Genomic DNA, 16,137 nt, shown 5'->3' with positions numbered 1-16,137 from the left:
CCCACCAAAGCAGATTAGAACAAATTTCAACCGCCTTATTTAAAGCGAATGCAGCTCTTAAGTGGATTACCCGCCGTCCTTTCTTCCTTCTTTCTTGTAATTTTAGATTTTTCCACTTAACGACGAGCGTCCTCTTTTCAGTGGAAAAAATGGCCACTCAGAAAACACACACTCATTGTGTTCGTCTTAACGACCTCGCACATTAAATTAAACGTTACGCGTGTACATATAAATTCCCGCGCTTCCTCTTTACGGCGCGCATAATAACGGCATTAGCATTCGGTAAACAAAGGGTGCACTTCGCTCTCTTTCGCTGGTGGAAGAAAAAAGCTTTTGTCTCCCCAGCGACGAATTAAGGCTTAAAAAGCCGCCGATCTGTCTCCGAAAATCACCTGCTCGATGGGTCTCTGATTCTGACAGTCGGGGGAGCACAGCTTATATACGGATAGGGGGTGTAATGGTATAATGCACTTTTGTTGACTCCGTGGGGGTGACATGCACTTATATTCCAGAGCTTGCAGCGGTCGCGGAGAAATGGCGGAATTCACCCCCTACTGCTATATAGAGTGGCGCAATTAGCTTTTTGAGAAAAGCTATGGCGGAATAAAGTGTGCGAAAGATCTGATCAGGAGGCGAAATTCAAAATCAGTTAATATTAAGAAGGGCAAATGCAAGAAAATTTAAGGCAAATGAAAAAAACAAGCTGGTTTAGTAAATCCTAGTTACAATGCAATTCTTTTGGTAGATCAATTCACGCAGCTGTGAGCAAAATTGATAAAAATTGCGTGGATCTATCTTTAAAACTTATCTGCAATTTACCCTCAAGGATACCAAAGGAGAAATCATTTTTATAACCATATAGTTATAGAATTTAAATTTATAATAGCCCTTGAAGAAATTTGATTATTAAAATTGCTTTCTTGTTTTGTCTTTTTATATTAATTAAATACATATATTAAAAAAAAAACGATAGAAATGAGTACTAAAAAAATAAAGAAAGATACTCTGGCAATTGCTTGATGGAAATGAATAAAAAAAAAATATTATTTAGTTTCTTTAAAATTTGATGTAAAAATGAAATAAAACAAACAATAAAATGAAATAAAAATTAAAATACAATAAATTAAATTTGTAACGAATCAAAATTGATTGAAAACATCAAAACAAATATAATCCAGAGATTTGTATTAAATTTTTTTAAATTCCAAATCATGAAATTTGTCTTTTGATTATGACTTTCTTTTTTTGTGATACAAGAGGGTTTAATTTTGACAAACATTTGTCTGTTTATTAAACTATTACGAAGCTCAAAATTTGGAGCCTGAAATTTCCTTTAAAATTTCGCTCTTGGGGATTTCAAGCAGGCAAGTTTTCCGCAACTAGGCAATATTTGCCCGTTTTCGGTGTGTGCGTGTTGATTTAGAGGGCGCTTCGCTCGCATCCCCAGCCTCCCTCCCTTATCTTTATCTCTCTCCGCGAATGCGTGTTTTCGGCGCGGTAATGTGGTGGTGTGTGTTTGTGCATCTGCAAACAGAAACAGGGCCCACCCCGCTTCCAAAAATTCAGACATGATGCATTTGCCTCGCGGGAGGCGAAATTTAATTGCGTGTGTTTCTTTGTTTATTCGGCAGGGAGGATTATACATTTGCATTCGGGGGTGGTTCGAATAACTCTGTGTACTACTCGTAATGTCAGATAAAGACCTTTCTTAAGAGGCGACTATAAATCACGCCTCGCACGCTCGACGGGCAATAAATCGCGTATCAGCAGCTTTTACGCCCCCCGCGCCGCCCGTAAGTTTATGCAATAGTGTTAATAATGCGCGCGCCGACCAATAATTATATTATACGGTTCCTCGAATTTTTGCTGCTGGCATGTTTGGGTCGTTCGGTCGTAAAGCGCGGCCAACGCCGAAGAAGATTAGGCACGAATTTTCGGGAAATTTCATGCGCGCTGCACGAAGTTGACGCCGCACGGCGGGTGCACGTGAAGAGGGTGATTTATTGCGAGGCAGATAATTCTGTTTGGTCAGCCCTGAGAAGTGGTTCCATTAAATAATGTGACCACGACCGTCTGTTTGTTATAAGAATATAGTGCATGAAATTTCAAGTGAAAAATATAAGGTGGTGAACAAATAGCGTCATAAAACTTGAGTAATGAACAAAATTTAACCGGCTAAAGAGTTCAGCACGATAAACCGTTTAATGCAAAAGTGCCAAAAGGGTTAAAAAAAGACTAACTAATAATTTCTCAACTTCTTAAGGAAGAATGTATCTATATTAATTAATATAGCAATTGATGTGATTTTTTTCATCAATACAGACTAAAAACATAGACTTTAATTTTTATTTTAATTATATAAGTATTTTCTTATTACTTTATAAAATTTTCCATAAATATTCCTGTTTAATTTAAATTTGTAATAATTACTGTTGATTATTAAGTTTGAATATTGATGTTCAATATAATATTTAGCATTTCTTATTCAAATTTTATATTTAATTTAGACACTAATTGATTACATTACCTTTCATTGACAATGACAATCGTTTCAGTACATTACATTTTATCTGATTGTGCGTCTCTCTTTCTTTGGGATCAAATTCTCTGCATCTATTCATACTGGTCTCGTCGTGCGTCAATTCAATTATTCCCCTGGGAATTGGTTTCTGTAACTATATCGATTCGCAGGTGAATGAAAATCAGCCTGACCTTTTCCAACTCGGTCGCAGAGCAGATTTTTTTTATCTCGCTCCCGTGCGTAAGAACGCGTCTCCACTTGCACACGCAGCCCCTCGTATCGATTTCCTTTGGCACTAGCACAGCAGTGCGCGATGTTTACCGCGCGAGGAAAGGTCACGGACGGTGACCACGGTCGACGCTCCACCCTAATAACTTACGTTTCCAGCCTGATAGATTAGGGCCGTGGGACGATCAGAGCAGGGCTCGCAAATTTGCCTTTCCGGAGGGGAGAACGAAGGTGACAGAAAAAAATTAGGCCGAGAAAACGAAAAAAAAGGTGCAGCTGCGTATTTATGTTTTAAAACCGTTTCTTTTCCTGGGTCGCAACACACTCCGACTGCCGGGCTTTTTTTTATTTATTTACTCTTGCTCCGGAGCAGAAGCAGCACTTTCGCCGGCGCCGATTGGAAAAATAAACCAACCGTCGGGATCGCGTAAATAATTAGAAACGGACGCCTGCGGGAATGCGAAATCGCGCGTAAACAAAGGAGAGAATACGGGGGGAGAGTTTGATGCCCTCACGTTCGTCGATTAATTATTCACATGAGGGCCACTCTTTGCGCCAATACGTTAAAGTGCCACGTCAGGCTGAAACGGTTCCCCAGGGGAAAATTAATTTTCCAAAATTTCCAGCCGTGTTTTTTTGAACAACAAAGCAGAAAAATATTCCTAGAACGTTACAGACGAGGTAAAAAAGCAATGAAAATTAATGGACTGGAAAATTGAATATTTTCTGTTTGTATTTTTGACGTTGATTTTTTTTTCTCTGGAAACTCCGCCAAATGTTGCTTTTTTCTTCTGTTTATTTAAGCCGTTCTCGGCGAGATCAAAGGCCTTAAATGTTATTTTTTTTCTCGGTCGTCAACCATTTCGGAGACAATCATTCTTCCGACAGTCACAGCCTTGCTCTTGATGCATGGCTGTGAATTTTTCTTTCCTCCCCCTATTTCCACTCCCCATTGGCCTATTTTTCGCATCGATTGAATCTACCGCCCGGTGGAGGGCAGAAGATCACACGTGGTCGCGGCGCTGAGGTGAAATTGCTATTCTACTTGATTGATTCCTGCGCAAATATTTGCCGAACAAACGTGCTCTCCGCCGGCATCATCATCATCATCGACGTCGAGAGCCATAAAAAAGGGAGAAGTCCACACAAAAAATAAATGCATCGACGAGCCGTAATTGCAAAAAAGAAGCTGCTAGATCGGATTTCATTTTCCTCTCCATCACTTTGGCCCGAAACTGACGTTCAAATAAGTTGGAAATGTTTCCAGAAATATTTCATTATTTTTCGGGAACAAACTTTTCAGATTAAAACTTGGAGCCACGTGGTCCCTTACGGGGAATAAATCAGAAACTTGGGCAAATAATCTGCTTTAAATTATTCTCGGGGTTTATCTTTGGAGATCAGGCGGCCGGGAGGTCATTAAAGGGGAGCCGAAGAGCACGTACGATTCTCGGCGAAAGCGGGACGATTTATCAAAATAATGCTGAGCTGGAAATTGCCCGGCGAGCACGCAGCGAATAGCCACGTTAATGCCGTAAAACAGATTTCTGCTAATGCATCTTGCTACAAAGTGCTGCTATACTGCTCAGCCCATAACAGAGTGAGAGAGAGAAAGAACAACGAAAAAGGAGCGGAAGAAATTTATGAAAAATGACGGCGGATTATTTTTCACGCCGAGAACAAGGAAAGATGAAGATGGAGAACTTTTTAAGATGGAGTGAAAAGTGCGAATCACGGTCCAACTTAAACACGACGAGGTAACACAAGTCTTGCAAGGGATTTTTAACCTTCCAGATTTTAATAAGAAATATATTATAAGAAGCTAAACTTTCTTCCAAACTCTAAATTGGATTAAATTTAGGATGCTTTTAAAATTCCACCAAATTTTAGTGACTAAATAAATTTTGTTCCTTAAATTTATTAATATTCGAGACCACTTGATTGCCAAATCAATACTGGCCTGAAATAATCAAAACTTTATTGCGGAAGAACTTCAACGGCTCGTTATCTCTCCAGCTTGAAACTATCAGAGGCAAGTTCTAAGTCCTTTCTCTATCTCTGCTCTCTCCCCCAAATTAATTGAACGCAGGCTACAAATAGATTGGCGTGCGCGCGAATCCTCTTGTTCCGCAACTAACCACTCACCTCCCGAAATTCAATCAACATACATACCTAAATGCGACAAACTTTCAACTAGGGTCCCAAACTCCGGTGGAATATATAACTAGACTAAGTTCAATGACTGAACCACCCTTGTATAGCATCAATTTGGATGAAATCAGACACCTTTCTCTCTCACTCACTACATCGCCATTCGCTAACAATAGACTGACAGCGGGACTTCAATTATAATACACACGTCTGAATAAAACGCGCTGAATGTAACAAGAGCCGACAGAGAGAGCGAATGAACGAACATGGTTTATTAACAAAACAACTGACTGACGGACGGACACACAATTGTGTTGCAAGCAAATTATAAATGCCGAATGGAGAGATATTTATGAAATGACGTCTCTGTCTGCGGGCACCACCGTGTTTTGGGCCATTTTTTTTTAAACTGGCAACAATGGTTTATAGGAATTTAATTTAATATGCCATGAATACCTAATTGGGGGCACCCATTGTTGTTATAAGTAAGACGACACTCGGCTGCAACAAAAAAATTGTTGACAAGCTGGAAAAATAAGTTTCTGGCACGTCCAGAGCTAATTTTAACTGCTCGTAAAAGTAATTCGGCGCATTAATGCGGAACCGTAAAAGCCAGTTTGGCCCGCGAAAGAAAAATTGAAACACATACAAAATGCTGCTTGGCAGAGAGCACGGAATTTTTCTCGTATGCGCACTACAAATTTTACTGCCGTCATTGCGCGGCTTTTCTGCGTTGCTTTACTGCTTTTCGCCAGCCACTGAGGGCAGTAAAATTTTTTTGGACCGTATTATTTTGGTTCTTGGCAGGCCGGAAGATGCAGAGGCGAATTATTAAAAACAACCGCCGAAACTTCATGCGGAACGTGAGTATAAAAGTGGCGGCGAAAACGGAGCATGATTTTTACGGTTATTGTGCGAATGTGTCCATAATTCACGAATTTATTGCCAGTTCTAAGCTTTAAAATGTCCATTTCGGGTTGCAAAATGTAGCAACGCCCGCCAGAATATAGTTCATGATTTAACCACCAGCGTGCGCCATATAAAGAAGCAACTTGGAGCTTTATTTTTTAATTTTTTGTTTTAGGATAAACAAAAGTTTATAACTTTGTACTGGTGAACAAGAAGCTGCTTAGCGTTGAACTCGACGGCCAGTGCTAAGACCTTCCAAATTTCAATTTAAGCCGCTCGCCTGCTAAAGCTCAGAATTCGCCAATGCGTGAGAATTCGCAACCACCAGAGAGAGAGGCCATTGTTCCAAAGCACCTTTAACGCGTAAAGGCAAAAATCGGCCATTAGCGGGATTAAAAGCAACGACTCTTTGCCTTGGGTTTGCCGTTCGTCTTTGCAACCCTTATCTGGCCAAATAAACGCGAGAGCGGGCGGTGGAGGCGGCTGGATTACGAACCATGAGTAAGAGAAAGGGAGTGTGTAAATATTCAAGTGGCGCGCAATATTCGCGCTGCTCTCTTATGAGTAATGCGGCTTTTCTCGCCGGCATGACGAATGAATGGCTTCAAATTGCCTAGAGTTTGTACGTTCGCAGCATCTCCTGCTGAGAGGGCAAACACACACCGCGAACATAAAACCACCACCGCTTTTCAGTGGGAGGCGAGGGAGTGCGAATGGATCTTTATGTGTTCCATATACAAGGGTGCAAACGTGATTTTCGTCTGGCTACGCGTTATTCTAGACCGCAGTTTTGTGGAAAAATTAATCACCAGGGTTCTATTGTGGTTAGGCTCATTTTTCATATTATTTTATGTGACTTTTAACAGATCAAGTTTAATTTATGGTTGATGAGTTAAAATAATTAATTTATTTATATTTATACAATAATATGCAGCTATAATAATTAAAACGCTTTTATGCTGAATCCTCTTACTATGACCAAGAGATTAAAAAATTAAATTTCCATTTATATTTTATTATATTTATTTCATTATTTATTTATAAAATAGTTTTATTTGCATTTTTAGTAGGATTCTAGATAAAACAGACTAAAGTACCAAACCCAGCTGGCTGGGTGATTCACCCTCATTGCGATTCCCACGCTTCACATCCCATCATTTATCTCGGCCAAAGATCCTTTTCCGATATCGCGAAATTATTCAGTTATTTATATTTATTGGCCGCGTCATCAATTCTGCAAGTCAATCTCGCCATCTCATCGATTATGCATGTGCGTGGCGACGCTTTCACGGATTGTTTTGTCATGCAAATAGAACGGAGGCGATGGGTATGCGTACGTCCAGCCAGGTACTGCAAAATGACTGTACGTAATTGAATGCGTTATGCATACTAACGAGCACTTGCTTTATCTATTAAAGCGCCGAGTGGATGTTTTGACGCCCGCGTTCTAGGTCTAGACTGGATGAGACGCACGTTGGAATAAAAGAGGAGCGAGAAGGTCAACGACTGGCCCGCCCATCTGGGGACACATTGAAATTAATAGCCGGACGGGGTTTAAAAAAGAAAGACGGAGCCGTTTGTATAATATTAAATTATTATGGCCGAGCAAATAATGAATGTTTCTCTCTCTTATCATATGGGAATTGAATTCGAAGCCCGCGAGACGACCTTCCGACCTCTCAGCTCACGATTTCCCAACGTATCATTACGTCTGCGGTTCATTGAAAAATAACATCCAAACATCTCATTACAGAGGCGGAATTCCTTCGACGGAACATTATGGAAAGACAGGCTCATTTTTCTCATACAAGTAAAAATCACCGCTCTTAATTTGGAAAAAGGAAAACAATTTAATTGGGCGAGTTCCTTTTCAAGATGCATTTCACAGGGCGGCTCGAAATTTTGATAAGCGGCGTAAAACGCCTCCATAAACTCTGCTTTTAATCAAGCTGAATTTTCTCAAAAAGCCATTAGCCCCGTGCTTGTTTAATCTCCATCGGCGGGCGGCAATATTTTGATTAAGCAAATGCTCTCTCTCAGTAGCAAGAGAGCGAGGAGACTTATTAATAAAAGCGCTGATGCTGCGGCTAATTGAATTAAAGTGGCCTTCCTCCTCCCCCATATCGTGTATAAATTTATACGGCACACTGTGGCATCAAAAGATGCAGCTGCTGCCGACTCTTCTGACCCACTTTCAATTAAAAAAGCACACAGAGCCATTCGGACTAATGGCCACACTCTTTTTACACTGCCCTGCAAAGTGCATCCAGTCTGTTTATTAGCGACTGCGGAGGGAGATGCACACACACCGCCATTAGCACCAGGCCGACAAATGTCCTTGCTTGTGTGATGCTTTTTTTCTCGCGCAAAACGGCCTCGTTAACTGTAATGGTCTCGGTCAGAATGCGCCGTGCAATTGCCACGATTTTGTAACTCGGTGCGGCGTGTTGTTGTAAAAATCCCGCCGCGGTTGCACTGCTTGTACCCAATTTAAAATTCCAAAGGTTTGCAATTTGGTTTAATTGAAACTACTCAATTTGTTTGCGAAATCAAATTTTTCTCAGATTGTGCTTTGATTCTAAGAATTTGAAAACTATTGATTAAAAAAAAAAAGAATTTTTAATAGAGATTAAACACAAATAGTAATATAGTTTTTTTTCTTTCTATTTCTTATTTACTTTTTAATTCAAAAACATTTTCATATGTTTAGTTTTTTCTGCACCATCATTCATTATTTTGCTTTGAACCATTTCCTTATTTATTTTTATTAATGAGGAAAAACAGTATAAAAAAAATGAATATTTTCCCTCTTCAAAGGCCATAATGTTCAAAGTGAGCTTATGCCAATTACACAGAAAATTCTCAGCTCTTACTAATACTCACTTCATTTTTTTCATCCCTCACTAGACTTATGTAAAAGTCTTACGAGTTGCACTACTGCAAACGAGCACTTAAGCCGCATCTTGGTGCTGCATTGCCGCAATTGGCACAGATAAAATTACAATTCTCTTTCACCGTGGGTTTTCCTATTCATTCTCGGCTTCCTCTCTTTTCTCTGCGGCCATGCAAGTTGCCTTCTCTTTCATCCTCGTCTTCTTCATCAAACAGTATAAGTAACGAAGCCCTCGTCTCTATCTTTCGAGAAAGAAAAATGTCCGCCATAAGATGAGTATAAATTGCAGCACCTTCGCGTCGGGCCTCATTAGAAGTCGATTGTTCCGGGGCTTTTCTCGTCGTCCTGCCGCGTGTCATACGCCGAGTGTAATTACACAAGAGGATTAATGACCTAACTGAAGAGCCTCTCTCCTATCGTGAATGCTTCTTAGGCCGCAATTTCCAATAGCTAATTAAATTGTTGTGAAATTAATTAAAACGCCAAACGGAAGCCTCCAGACCAAAACTCAAAATTGGGTTTCGTTACGATCTGGCCTGGATATTGATCTCTGCTGGTTGAAGAGTTTTACTGCCGCAATTTATAGATAGGTGCAAATCCGAATGAGTTACGGCCTCTTGGCACTGCTTTTGAATTCGAATCTCTCATAAAAGAAGCCGTCGAACGCTTCTGATTTGACCTGCAAATCGACCATATGATTTATTCATGCGACGAGATGCAGACACTTGAAACGTTTCTCTTGAATTCTGGAGTGATTCCAGGGAAAAGTCAATTTTTATTCCAAGTGTCCTAATTATACGGATATTCTGTTGGCAGCACTGAAGGGCACTTGAGTAAAAAATGATTGAATTCCTAATATAATCGAAGATTTCTTTAATTCTTCTATTGTTTAGAGCATCAATAATATAAGTATTCATATTTCTGAGTGTTCCGGTCTCCTGATTTACTGAAGAGATTATCAAATAACTGAATAAAATTATACATTTGTGATTATTTCATCATTTATATATATATATAAAAATAATGTATTTAGACAGAGTTCTGCTGTGTTTCTAATTTTTCAATTTACTTTTTAAGATTATGAGGCAAAATATTAATTTAAGTGCAATTTTTATAAATAGCTAATTTAATTTATGTGGATAAATTTCCCACACTCTAATAAAATTATTGAGATATTTGAAACGTTTTTTTCCCTCTTACATTAAAATTTAATAGCATATAAAATTACTTCCAAAATTAAAGCTCTCTTTTATCCAGCTTATTTGCAAAGTTTTTCGTGCTTGGGGATACTCATAGAATTTTCAAAAATTCCGCCCACAGGTAAACAAAAAATATGAATCAATATAGAGGCAATGTGCGTCAGCAGATTAATCATGCTTATAGCGTTGTTAGCTTCCCGAGACTAGGAGGCAAAAAACGCGTTTCGGGAACAAGTTTTGCGCAGCGGCGAACCTTGTTTATTCGAATGTGCGAACGGCAAAAAGCCGCGACATGCGCGAACAAATCGAAATGAGCAACAAGCGTGACTTTTCCGAAGCAACGTCAGCTCCGCTCTTTCACTCGCGCATAATATGTTTGCCGTTTTTATTATTCCATTTGGCGCGACGTGAGCAGCAGAGATATTTCGCTGGCAGGAAAAGATTCGTTTTTGCACGGCGAGCACGTTTCGCTTTATTTTTACGCCCAAGACGAGAGCTCGAATTCGCGCACGCACCTGCTGCTGCTGCTCTGGTTATGAGAAAGGGGAAAGAAAATACTCAGCGTGACATCATCTTCGTTCGCACCGGCGGGGCTAAATAATAATAATGCACCCCGCGTGTTGGGCTCATTAAAGTTGCTCGTAATGTCTCTCGGTCTAAGAGCCTCCCGCACGTATAAAAGCTCCCCGAAAACTTTTTTAGGACTCTCCGGCCAAGCGCTGTGCCCGGCAAGACGTAAAATTGTTTCGGAAAATATCTATTCGCGCGCGAAAAGAAGAGAAAGTACGAAAATTATATAGCGTGATGAGCAAACTTTGGCGAGTTATTTTTCTGCAAATTAAGTGCCACTTGGAGCATAAAAGTGACAAATTTTGGTTCAAAATTACTAAACCAATTTCAGAGTTTGCATAAACTTTATTAAACTGTTTAAATATTAAAAAAAAAATGTATGAGCCATTTTCATTGTTGCTTACTTCAATTAGCCTTCAGTGTTAAGCAAGTACAAAAAAAAAGGAAAATTATATTATATTTTGTTTGAAAAAATGTATTTGTTCGTTACTGAATACGTTTTTGCCTGGATTTTCATGAAACAATGTAAAAGTAAAAATATCAAATAAATGTACATTTTTCATAAGCATTTAAGTTCAAAGGTCCAACTTATAGCCTCAAGCCAACTAAACCTTATTTCTGAATTAAATAAGCGAATATCTTCTCTCAAAATATATCAGGTGATTTTGATTTATATCAGACCTTTTGGCAACACTTTTCTAAGTAAGTGAAAAATATTGAATCTTAGGAATAAATTGCTACAAAAATTCTAGCCACGCGATTTTTTTCATTTAAAAAGTTAAAAATTCAATCTTTCACGCATAATAATTTAATTTCCAAAAGAATGATCTGTAATCTGGCCATCTGTTACCACTCATGCCTGTTTTTGTTTGCCTTCGTAATGGCTTTTGAGAGCAAAACGCAGCCACTTTAAGACGAAATGGACGCAATTATTTTGCATCTCTCGTTTTCCTAGCGTTATGACAAAAATTAATTCCACCCACGTGCCCCTCCCCCAACTCATACTTAATATTCCTTTAACTGCTTTCCACACGAATCTCAAGTGTGTATGCGCGAAATTTAGGACGCAAACTTTGGGCAATAACTGGCAAGTTTTCCGCTCTCGGCGAGGCTTAATGGGTCGGCAATAATCTAAACAAAAAGTACCTGGCGCACATGAGTTATCGTTATTATACTTACATTTGCGATTTTTGACGTCCAGCACCGAACTGCCGCTGAATTTATGCTATCTGCAACAGAACAGAGAGAAAGGCAATTTAAATAACGAGCAGGAGAGATTCTTAACTAATGACTATAAGAAATAATGCAGAGAGAGAAAGGGAGGGAGGGAAGGAAGGAAGGTTTCTTAATGCGATTGCAAAATAATCTGCTGGATTATTTAAAGGAAAGGAAAAGGGGGACGTCAATGTGCCGAACCTTTCCTCCAAAGTTAAAAGAGCATAAATTTTTCAACCCCCGTAACAAGGCAAGGCGGAGAAAGCAGAGGATTTCCTCCTTCTTTCTATTTCATTCCACCAAATAAATAATTGCTGCCGAGGAGGCAGGCAGACGTTTAAGGAAATTCGAGAGGCTTTCTTTATGTATTGTTACGCCCTCCTGCAGATGTATCTATCCGTCGAAGGATCGCTTTCAACAAAGGCGGAATAAAATGCACAGAACAGAAAAACCGGATTTGTGTTTTAATTTTCTCCAAAGAGGATTCGGAATATTTGATCGGATTAATTGGAGTTTTTGTGCTTCTTGATGGCATATTAAATTCGTGCTCGTGAGCTAAAAGGAAAGATAAAAGTCAATCAAACTGCTTTAACAAGAGCCCATTGTTTCACCAAATTACAAACTCAAGACATCAATTGGAAAAAAAAAATTACTTCATCTGATCAAGTTTGTTTATACTGTTTTAGTAGAAATATTTTAAGTGGTGATTCAATTATTTCTAAAAATCCAAGTGAGAAATAAAAGATTTTTCATTTTAAAATGATTGAATTTAATTCTTGAATTGTGAACTTTGAGAAAATTACAAATATCTATATGATAGTAAAAAAAGATTAATCCGTCTACGAGTTAAAAAGTTTCCAAATTTTAACTGAAAAGTGTTTGCAAATCAAATTATTTCAATCCCAGTTTTTTTGAAACAAAAGTGATGAATTTAAATTATATTTAAGTCGAGTGACAATGAGCATCCGTTTAATTTCAACATTTTTTTTGTGAGCCAAGGGATAAGGAAAGTATAAATGTACAGAATTTAAGATAAATGAAGTAATTAAATTAATTTGAAATAAAAGTCTTAAATAATCCACAAATTTTCATAAATGAATGTGTTCACAGTATTGTCATTTAAGACATTTAAGATTTCAATCTTTCAAAATAACAATTACAGGGCACTTCGATTTTATTTTTTTTATTTTTGTAAATAACGTATACACACTTATGCACTTAATAAACAAGTAATCTTATTAAAATACGGATAAATTTCTTTTTCAAGATGTTTAATGTTCTACAACATTGCAAATTTAATGTGTAGCATCCTAATTTATAATTTTACGCCATCCCATTTTCGTATCACCATATGAATCTCAAGAGCCGCAGTTAGCTAAAGTGTTTCCATATTCGCAAACTGCGCCAAGAATTAACACCCTTGCTCTTGCGAGCCTGCAAACCGCATGCACGACCCGTCGCTTACTCGGTCGATGCAAAATGCGATTATTAATTGCGCAATAATTAAATTACGCGCCACGCGGTCGCATTACGTATGCATATGAATATTTAATAATTAGCCTGTGAGTGTGTGTGCCGGATTAAGCCGCTGCAGAAAGGTGCAGAAAGAGAGCGCCGACCAACTGGGGCGCAAAATTTTAATTAAAATGGAGCGAAATAAATTCGCACAAATTTAGCTCTTGGGGCTCGACGTTAAAATAAATAAATAGGGAAAAGTCTGGTACGAAAGCTAACGTGCTCTCTGGCGGAATTTTAATTCGATCTAGACGCTCTTTAATATTCAACGCGTTTGTTTATACGAGTTTGGTGTTCAGTCTCTCGTTTTGTTTACGCGACGAATCGCAAAGTTTTACTGCGCATCAATTCCGTCTCGATTTCACTTAAACGAGCAAGGATGAATTCAATAAAATTCAACCTTACTTTGGGAATTGAAAAGTGGTGATTATGACATCATGCCAAATAATGATTGAAAATCTTTTCAAAGTCAAATATTAATTCAATTGTTGAGAAACGCAAAGATTTCAAAATAACGAAAAAGTCGATTGTGGTAGATGAATAATTATAGACTTTGGATAAATTAAAGTTGTTCTGTAATAACAGGAGTGTATAATTATAGTTTATTTAAAATTTCATTATGTATATGCAATTGGTTGCAAAAAAAAATAGAAATAATTTCCATATTTTTCAACAATTACTCATAAAAGTAAATTTCAATGTTTGAAATTGCAGAAACAATTTGACTAAAATTCAAATTTTCGTATAATATCCTTCTTCAAAATTTTGCATTAGAATTAGGCGAAATTAATCTCGACCCTTGTACTTCCATTTGACCTAAATTAAGGAGTTGAAGTTTTCTGAGGGTACAAAATTTTTCTGCTGGCAGAGAATTTATTTTTAATTGAAAGTTCTAATTTTTCATTAAAAGTCTGAACACAAAAACTCCTTTTTCCTTTCTCGCACAATTTTATTAATCCACGTAAAATCGCTTTTTAATTAAAATATATTTAATTCATTAAATTTCGTCTGTTGAGGTACATAGATTTTTAGCTTAAATTGCAGAAATGATATATATGTTTCCTTTTGATGATATTGGGCAAAAAATGACTAAAAGGAAATGTTCAGATTTTTTTCAGTAGCAATTAAAATTACATTATTTTTTGTTTTTGCTATTTCAATATTTAAGCGTGGAAATTCATCATTTAAAATTTTTAATATCATTTACATTTTAAAAGCAGCTCTATTTCTGCTTTATTTCCTGCGCTCTGAATTAAACTGAGATGTTAATCAAACGTAGTTTACCTTTCCCGAAAAGAAACTGCTTGGGTGTTTGGGCGGCGGTTTTCGCGGTCACTGAATCTCTCAGGCAGCGCCCAATCTGCATAAGTTTATGTTTACGACGGCGTGCAACTGCCTCTGTTTATTCTCGAGATAATCACGCACGACTCGCCCGCCCGGCCAAGCGGCGGCGGCGGCCGAATGAATTAATCATTTATTTCGAAAGCGTTCGCTGAAATTAACATACAAACTTTTCCTCTCCAGTCGGAATTTCCGCTCGGTCTGCCGGAAAACTTCCACTCAGCGGAGTCGATTGCCAGCAGGGTCTCGTGCACGTCGCGTTTTGTGCGAATTTTTTTCCCGTTGGACAAAAGCAAAAAAACGTGTCACATCAAGAGTGCGCCGCGGTAATTAATTGCAGCAGCGCAAGTCGAGAGCAGTTAGTTTTCTTGCGAATTCCGTGTTGCGGCTTTGTTCCCGGCCTTGTTGACACATTTCTCGAGGGCGCGCCTCTTCTTCTCTGCCCCCGACAATGCAGCGCGCGCGACTAACGATGCGAGCAATTATTCGCGCGTCAACCAGCCATGCACGACTTAAGAAAACTCCGAAGTGCCAAAGTATGGAGGGCTTTTCATTGCAAATTGCAGAAGTGCAGCGTTTAGAAAAAAATTCAAATTGCGAATGCTCAGCAAGACAGGAATTAAGTATAGAGTATTTAATAGAAAATTTGTTTGAATGCAGAAAAACGGTGCTAGCTGGTGACACAGCAGATTGGGCGTGGTTAAAGTTAACTACAAAAATATCCAAGTGAAATACAATATGAGTCATGAGTCTTTGAGATGACGAAAAAATGTAATGATATTGATACAATATTTAACTTGAAACTGGACATAATCATCTACTGAAACAAACAAAACATCAATTACATGTTTGTATTAAATAAAAACAATTATTATTTAAATGACAACAATAATATAATTATATATTTGATATTAAAGTCAGTATATAATTTATTATACGCAGTATATTTATATTATATCTGCCCCAATATTGTTAAAATTTATTGGTAACAGCGAAATTAAAAATGTTATTTTAATAGATTCAATAAGACATGCCAGGCACTTCTTCTTATTAACCGATAAGTTTTGATTTTACTTGAAAGATATAACTATAATGTAGTGAATGTTAATTGATATTATTTATTTATTTTTAAAAAGATAAACTTTGTTACAATAATATACACTTGTATTGCCTTAAATAATGCAAATGAGTCAAATAATATAAATATATAAGTTAAAATACAATAATTAACATTTAATATCATAAAATCACTGGAAAATATTATAAACTGGAAATTTTTTACTTAACTTCAATTTAAAATTAAAATATACAGCTGAGTTTAAAAATAAAACTATTTCTTTTTTGCAAATCGCTATGCCTATTCAATTCAAATTCACGTGAGCGGTTTCCCACGTGAGGCGCGAATTTATAAAAGAAAAAGGGTCTGGTGTTTAATTGTCTCTCTTTTTTTATTGTTCCGTAAATTTTCAGGCCGTAAAATCCCGAACCTGGGCGTTGTTTTAATAGGAAGGCGAGTTAGTTTAAAGTCTGGCTGGTATTTCGCGCACTCACACGCGCGCACATTAAAGCCAAATTATTACGCTTAATAAATAGAA

General features: G+C 37.7%; 1 protein-coding gene across 3 annotated transcripts in view; it reads right to left on the bottom strand.

Moving 5' to 3' along the window:
• LOC132200328 (leucine-rich repeat-containing protein 24) overlaps positions 1–16,137 on the bottom strand; it is a 188,953-nt gene that overhangs the window by 21,970 nt on the left and 150,846 nt on the right. For all 3 annotated transcript variants that reach the window (XM_059625720.1, XM_059625721.1, XM_059625718.1), the window contains one exon: positions 11,651–11,700. The gene's annotated coding sequence lies outside the window, so the exon portion shown is untranslated. The remainder of the gene's footprint in view (positions 1–11,650; positions 11,701–16,137) is intronic.

The sequence above is a fragment of the Neocloeon triangulifer genome, unplaced genomic scaffold, assembly GCF_031216515.1.
Source record: "Neocloeon triangulifer isolate White Clay Creek 2 clone unplaced genomic scaffold, ASM3121651v1 ptg000014l, whole genome shotgun sequence".
Classification (NCBI taxonomy): Eukaryota; Metazoa; Arthropoda; class Insecta; order Ephemeroptera; family Baetidae; genus Neocloeon; species Neocloeon triangulifer.
The sequence above is the reverse complement of the archived record's forward strand: the minus strand, read 5'-3'. Positions and strand labels throughout refer to the sequence as shown.